At 60.2% G+C, this 7,500-nt stretch overlaps 1 protein-coding gene across 1 annotated transcript in view; it reads right to left on the reverse strand.

Annotated features, from left to right (window-relative positions):
* The window catches only part of LOC122264770 (protein ecdysoneless homolog), a 26,603-nt gene that overhangs the window by 14,622 nt on the left and 4,481 nt on the right, over positions 1-7,500 (reverse strand). The gene's annotated exons all lie outside the window — the stretch shown is intronic.

The following is a 7,500-nucleotide window of genomic DNA, read 5'->3' on the forward strand; positions in this document are numbered from 1 at the left end:
TAAACCCAGGTAAAAATACGACGTAACACCGAACGCGAGAGCGGGCAAAGCAAAGACCAGTTAAAACAGCGAGAAAGAAGCAAATGTAAAAACGAGATAATATAGAAATAACCATAACGAGGAGAGGGGGGAACGTCGAGGCGTTAAAGCAGGCAAAAAAATCGAGGAAATCCGAGGCAAGGAGAGCGGAAAAGCGGAAGGTCCAGCAAAAAGGAACAAGATCGATGGCGTCGGCAAAACGTGGACGGCGAGAGAAAGACCGCAGGAGGAAGGGGGAGGGGGGAAGGGGAGGGGGGAAGGGGAGGGGATGGGGAGGGCACTAATAAGAAGGAAATGAGAATAACGTGGCGCGAAAGCGAAGGAGGGGCATAGAGTAACAGCGTGCGAGATGGAGTGAAGCAAGGCTGAAAGAAAAAAGCGAAAACGCATGACCTATTGACGAGCCATCCATCACATCGGCCGTAGTTGAAGGCGCTTAACAGGCGAGTTCTGTAGGTCGCGGCTTTTTTTAGCTTCCCCCTCCCCCTCCCCCCCTTCCTCTCTCCCACCCTTATTAGCACGTCCGCGCTTCCGGCAGTGCCAGTACTTTTACCGTCGCCCGAAAAGGCTACGCCGCCGACACGCTTCCTCGCGTCGGCCTCGTCAGCGCCCCCAGGGGACCAAGACGCACGAGCCCCGAGAACTCCAGCGCCGAGGAGCCTCCGCTTCCTGGCTCTGCCTTGAGTCGCTGCAGGCCCTCCCCTCTCACTCTCACGTGCACCCCGATCTCCCCTTCGCTGGCGCGCTCGACAGGACGGCATGCGAGTGGGATACCAACAGGCATACGGATATCGAACGAACGAGGAAGGAGGAAGGAAGAAAACGAATGATGGACGGATGATGGCGGGAAGATGGATGAGGCGGGAACGGAAGAAGAGAAGGAAGGAGGGGAGAACGGAGGAAGGAAGGAAGGAAGGAAGAGGGGGAAGGAAGAAAAAAGAGGAAGAAGGGAATGGGGGGTGGGGGAAGGAAGAAAAAAGAGGAAGAAGGGAATGGGGGGTGAGGGAAGGAAGAGAAGGGAAGAGAATAAGAGAGGAACAAACGTCCATCGTGCACCACAAGCAGCCACCGCAACCCCCTCCTCCCCCCGCGTCCTCCCAGCCAGCCAGGTTGCTGGAGGAGACGCCCCCAAGCCGCCCCTCCGCCGACGCAAGGTCTTGCTTCGCAGTTACGGATCCGCGCGCGAAGATTGTCCTACGAATGGCCTTGGCGCGCAGTGAAAGTTGAATTTACGTTCGTCCGTCATCTGGTTCAGATCAAATCTTATCCGGAACAAAGTTTCGCGCAAGGATAAAAACGCCCTGCAATTTCACACGTCGGCCGTAATCATGATACATGACTGGAAAGAAAACTACTTGTTCGATATCACGATACGCTTAATGTAAAAACAAGTCACAGACAGACACATACATGATACAAGCTTGAATATAAAAGTGATAGATTTATCGGTCACAAAATACTCATATGTAGATGAACAGACAAGAGAGAGAGAGGGCGAGGGAGAGGGAGAGAGAGGGCGAGGGAGAGGGAGAGAGAGGGCGAGGGAGAGGGAGAGAGAGGGCGAGGAAGAGGGCGAGGAAGAGGGCGAGGGAGAGGGCGAGGAAGAGGGCGAGGGAGAGGGCGAGGAAGAGGGCGAGGGAGAGGGCGAGGAAGAGGGCGAGGAAGAGGGCGAGGGAGAGGGCGAGGGAGAGGGAGAGAGAGGGCGAGGGAGAGGGAGAGAGAGCACGAGGACCCGAGAGAGCACAGGAAATCAGATACTGCGTGAAAAGGGCGCATGAGAGAGCATCAAAGGGCACAAAGGTTTGAGAAAGCACATAAAATTTCACATTAAAAAGTCCAGGAGAGGGTTCATGAAGTGTAAAAGGGCCAAGAGAGTGCATGTTAGAGTGCAAGAGGGCCAGGAGAGTGCATGTTAGAGAGAGAGAGGGCCATAAGAGTGCATGTTAATGTGCAAGAGGGCCAAGAGAGTGCATGTTAGAGAGAGAGAGGGCCAGGAGAGTGCATGTTAGAGTGCAAATAGGCCAGGAGAGTGCATGTTAGAGAGAGAGAGGGCCAGGAGAGTGCATGAGGACCTAAGAGAGTGTATGTTAGAATGCATGGGTAGGACTAAGATAGAGCGCATGGGAGAGTGCAAGAGAACCTGTGAAGGCAATAAAATGAGTGTATGAAAGAAAACATCAGAGGGCACATGAGAGGGCCTGACTAGCCGCATGAAAAGATGCACATATGGAGCTTATGAGAGGGCACACGAGAAGGCATATGAGGGGCATGAGAGGGCACACGAGAAGGCATATGAGGGGCATGAGAGGGCACACGAGAAGGCATATGAGGGGCATGAGAGGGCACACGAGAAGGCATATGAGGGGCATGAGAGGGCACACGAGAAGGCATATGAGGGGCATGAGAGGGCACACGAGAAGGCGTATGAGGGGCATGAGAGGGCACACGAGAAGGCATATGAGGGGCATGAGAGGGCACACGAGAAGGCATATGAGGGGCATGAGAGGACACACGAGAAGGCATATGAGGGGCATGAGAGGACACACGAGAAGGCATATGAGGGGCATGAGAGGGCACACGAGAAGGCATATGAGGGGCATGAGAGGGCACACGAGAAGGCATATGAGGGGCATGAGAGGGCACACGAGAAGGCATATGAGGGGCATGAGAGGGCACACGAGAAGGCGTATGAGGGGCATGAGAGGGCATATGAGGGGCATGAGAGGACACACGAGAAGGCATATGAGGGGCATGAGAGGGCACACGAGAAGGCATATGAGGGGCATGAGAGGGCACACGAGAAGGCATATGAGGGGCATGAGAGGGCACACGAGAAGGCATATGAGGGGCATGTGAGGGTTTGAGAAGGCGTCTGAGAGAAGGCACGGGGAGGTTATGGGAGAAGGACGCCTGGCGGGAGCACATGAGGGCGCATGACAAGATTCATGGGAGGGCAGATGAGGAATCGCATATGGAGTGTATGAGAGGCCGCATGAGGAGTGAATAGGGTGTATATGAGAGAGCACATGAAGAGACACATATATAGGGAGTATGGAATGTCACATGCAGGACGTGTGAGATGGTGCATGATCAGGGACTTGACGGCACATGAAAAGGCACACGTGGTGTGTATGAGAGGTGACAGGGCGCAAGAGAGTGCATGAGGAGTGACAGTTCCCATGGGAGTGCATGAGGGGTGGCAGGGCACATGGGAGTGCATGAGGGGTGGCAGGGCGCATGAGAGTGTATGAGGGGTGGCAGGGCGCATGGGAGTGCATGAGGGGTGGCAGGGCGCATGGGAGTGCATGAGGGGTGGCAGGGCGCATGAGAGTGCATGAGGGGTGGCAGGGCGCATGAGAGTGCATGAGGGGTGGCAGGGCGCATGGGAGTGCATGAGGGGTGGCAGGGCGCATGAGAGTGCATGAGGGGTGGCAGGGCGCATGGGAGTGCATGAGGGGTGGCAGGGCGCATGGGAGTGCATGATAGTGCATGAGGGGTGACAGGGTGCATGAGAGTGCATGAGAGTGCATGAGGGGTGGCAGGGCGCATGGGAGTGCATGAGGGGTGGCAGGGCGCATGGGAGTCCATGAGGGGTGACAGGGCGTATGGGAGTGCATGAGGGGTGGCAGGGCGCATGGGAGTGCATGAGGGGTGGCAGGGCACATGGGAGTGCATGAGGGGTGGCAGGGCGCAAGAGAGTGCATGAGGGGTGGCAGGGCGCATGGGAGTGCATGAGGGATGGCAGGGCGCATGGGAGTGCATGAGGGGTGGCAGGGCGCATGGGAGTGCATGAGGGGTGGCAGGGCACATGGGAGTGCATGAGGGGTGGCAGGGCGCATGAGAGTGCATGAGGGGTGGCAGGGCGCATGGGAGTGCATGAGGGATGGCAGGGCGTATGGGAGTGCATGAGGGGTGGCATGGCCTATGAGAGTGCATGAGGGGTGGCAGGGCGCATGGGAGTGCATGAGGGGTGGCAGGGCGCATGGGAGTGCATGAGGGGTGGCAGGGCGTATGGGAGTGCATGAGGGGTGGCAGGGCGCATGGGAGTGCATGAGGGGTGGCAGGGCGCATGGGAGTGCATGAGGGATGGCAGGGCGCATGGGAGTGCATGAGGGGTGGCAGGGCGCATGGGAGTGCATGAGGGGTGGCAGGGCGCATGAGAGTGCATGAGGGGTGGCAGGGCGCATGGGAGTGCATGAGGGGTGGCAGGGCGCATGGGAGTGCATGAGGGGTGGCAGGGCGCATGGGAGTGCATGAGGGGTGGCAGGGCGCATGGGAGTGCATGAGGGGTGGCAGGGCGCATGGGAGTGCATGAGGGGTGACAGGGCGCATGAGAGTGCATGAGGGGTGGCAGGGCGCATGAGAGTGCATGAGGGGTGGACAGGGCGTGGGGAGTGCATGAGGGGTGGCTTGGCCTATGGGAGTGCATGAGGGGTGGCAGGGCGCATGGGAGTGGCATGGGGGTGGCAGGGCGCATGGGAGTGCATGAGGGGTGGCAGGGCGCATGGGAGTGCATGATAGTGCATGGGGGGTGACAGGGAGCATGAGGGTGCATGAGGGGTGACAGGGCGCATGGGAGTGCATGAGGGGTGACAGGGCGCATGGGAGTGCATGAGGGGTGACAGGGCGCATGGGAGTGCATGAGGGGTGACAGGGCGCATGAGAGTGCATGAGAGTGCATGAGGGGTGACAGGGCGCATGGGAGTGCATGAGGGGTGACAGGGCGCATGAGAGTGCATGAGGGGTGGCAGGGCGCATGAGAGTGCATGAGAGTGCATGAGGGGTGACAGGGCGTATGGGAGTCCATGAGGGGTGACAGGGCGCATGGGAGTGCATGAGGGGTGACAGGGCGTATGGGAGTCCATGAGGGGTGACAGGGCGCATGGGAGTGCATGAGGGGTGACAGGGCGCATGAGAGTGCATGAGAGTGCATGAGGGGTGACAGGGCGCATGGGAGTGCATGAGGGGTGACAGGGCGCATGGGAGTGCATGAGGGGTGACAGGGCGCATGAGAGTGCATGAGAGTGCATGAGGGGTGACAGGGCGCATGAGAGTGCATGAGGGGTGGGGCAGGAGGGGTGACAGGGCGTATGAGAGCGTATGAGAGTGCATGAGGGGTGGCAGGGCGCATGAGAGTGCATGAGGGGTGGCAGGGCGCATGAGAGTGCATGAGAGTGCATGAGGGGTGACAGGGCGTATGGGAGTCCATGAGGGGTGACAGGGCGCATGGGAGTGCATGAGGGGTGACAGGGCGCATGAGAGTGCATGAGAGTGCATGAGGGGTGACAGGGCGTATGGGAGTCCATGAGGGGTGACAGGGCGCATGAGAGTGCATGAGGGGTGGCAGGGCGCATGAGAGTGTGGCGCATGGGAGTGCATGAGGGTGACAGGGCGCGCATGAGGGGTGGAAGGTGGAGTGCATGAGAGTGCATGAGGGGTGACAGGGCGTATGGGAGTGCATGAGGGGTGACAGGGTGCCCCGCATGGGAGTGCATGAGGGGTGACAGGGCGCTGGGAGTGCATGAGGGGTGCATGGGTATGGACAGGGCATGAGAGTGCATGAGGGGTGCAGGGCGCATGAAGAGTGCATGGTGACAGGCGCATGAGAGTGCATGAGAGTGCATGAGGGGTGACAGGGCGCATGGGAGTGCATGAGAGGCTGCATGAGGGTGAGGGTAGGGAGCATGAGGGGTGACAGGGCGCATGAGAGTGCATGAGGGGTGGCAGGGCGCATGAGAGTGCATGAGAGGCATGGGGGTAGTGGGAGTGCATGAGGGGTGACAGGGCGCATGGGAGTGCATGAGGGGTGACAGGCGATGGGAGTCCATGAGGGGTGACAGGGCGCATGAGAGTGCATGAGGGTGGGGCGCATGAGGGTGATGAGAGTGGCAATGAGGGGTGACCAGGGCGCATGGGAGTCCATGAGGGGTGGCAAGGGCGCATGAGAGTGCATGAGAGTGCATGGAGGGGGTGGGGGGTGGGGACAGGGCATGAGGGTGACAGGGCGCATGAGTGCATGATAGAGTGCATGAGGGCATGGGAGTGCATGAGGGGTGACAGGGCGCATGGGAGTGCATGAGGGGTGACAGGGCGCATGAGAGTGCATGAGAGTGCATGAGGGGTGACAGGGCGTATGGGAGTCCATGAGGGGTGACAGGGCGCATGAGAGTGCATGAGGGGTGGCAGGGCGCATGAGAGTGCATGAGAGTGCATGAGGGGTGACAGGGCGCATGGGAGTGCATGAGGGGTGACAGGGCGCATGGGAGTGCATGAGGGGTGACAGGGCGTATGGGAGTGCATGAGGGGTGACAGGGCGCATGAGAGTGCATGAGGGGTGGCAGGGCGCATGAGAGTGCATGAGGGGTGACAGGGCGTATGGGAGTCCATGAGGGGTGACAGGGCGCATGAGAGTGCATGAGGGGTGGCAGGGCGCATGAGAGTGCATGAGGGGTGACAGGGCGTATGGGAGTCCATGAGGGGTGACAGGGCGCATGAGAGTGCATGAGGGGTGGCAGGGCGCATGGGAGTGCATGAGGGGTGACAGGGCGCATGGGAGTGCATGAGGGGTGACAGGGCGCATGAGAGTGCATGAGGGGTGGCAGGGCGCATGAGAGTGCATGAGGGGTGACAGGGCGTATGGGAGTCCATGAGGGGTGACAGGGCGCATGAGAGTGCATGAGGGGTGGCAGGGCGCATGGGAGTGCATGAGGGGTGACAGGGCGTATGGGAGTCCATGAGGGGTGACAGGGCGCATGAGAGTGCATGAGGGGTGGCAGGGCGCATGAGAGTGCATGAGGGGTGACAGGGCGTATGGGAGTCCATGAGGGGTGACAGGGCGCATGAGAGTGCATGAGGGGTGGCAGGGCGCATGAGAGTGCATGAGAGTGCATGAGGGGTGACAGGGCGCATGGGAGTGCATGAGGGGTGGCAGGGCGCATGAGAGTGCATGAGGGGTGACAGGGCGTATGGGAGTCCATGAGGGGTGACAGGGCGCATGAGAGTGCATGAGGGGTGGCAGGGCGCATGGGAGTGCATGAGGGGTGGCAGGGCGTATGGGAGTGCATGAGGGGTGACAGGGCGCATGGGAGTGCATGAGGGGTGACAGGGCGCATGGGAGTGCATGAGGGGTGGCAGGGCGCATGAGAGTGCATGAGGGGTGACAGGGCGCATGAGAGTGCATGAGGGGTGGCAGGGCGCATGAGAGTGCATGAGGGGTGGCAGGGCGTATGGGAGTGCATGAGGGGTGACAGGGCGCATGAGAGTGCATGAGGGGTGGCAGGGCGCATGGGAGTGCATGAGGGGTGGCAGGGCGCATGGGAGTGCATGAGGGGTGGCAGGGCGCATGGGAGTGCATGAGGGGTGGCAGGGCGCATGGGAGTGCATGAGGGGTGGCAGGGCGCATGGGAGTGCATGAGGGGTGGCAGGGCGCATGGGAGTGCATGAGGGGTGGCAGGGTGCATG

This window comes from Penaeus japonicus, unplaced genomic scaffold, assembly GCF_977035675.1.
Source record: "Penaeus japonicus unplaced genomic scaffold, GWHDUDI00000001_assembly GWHDUDI00000018, whole genome shotgun sequence".
NCBI lineage: Eukaryota > Metazoa > Arthropoda > Malacostraca > Decapoda > Penaeidae > Penaeus > Penaeus japonicus.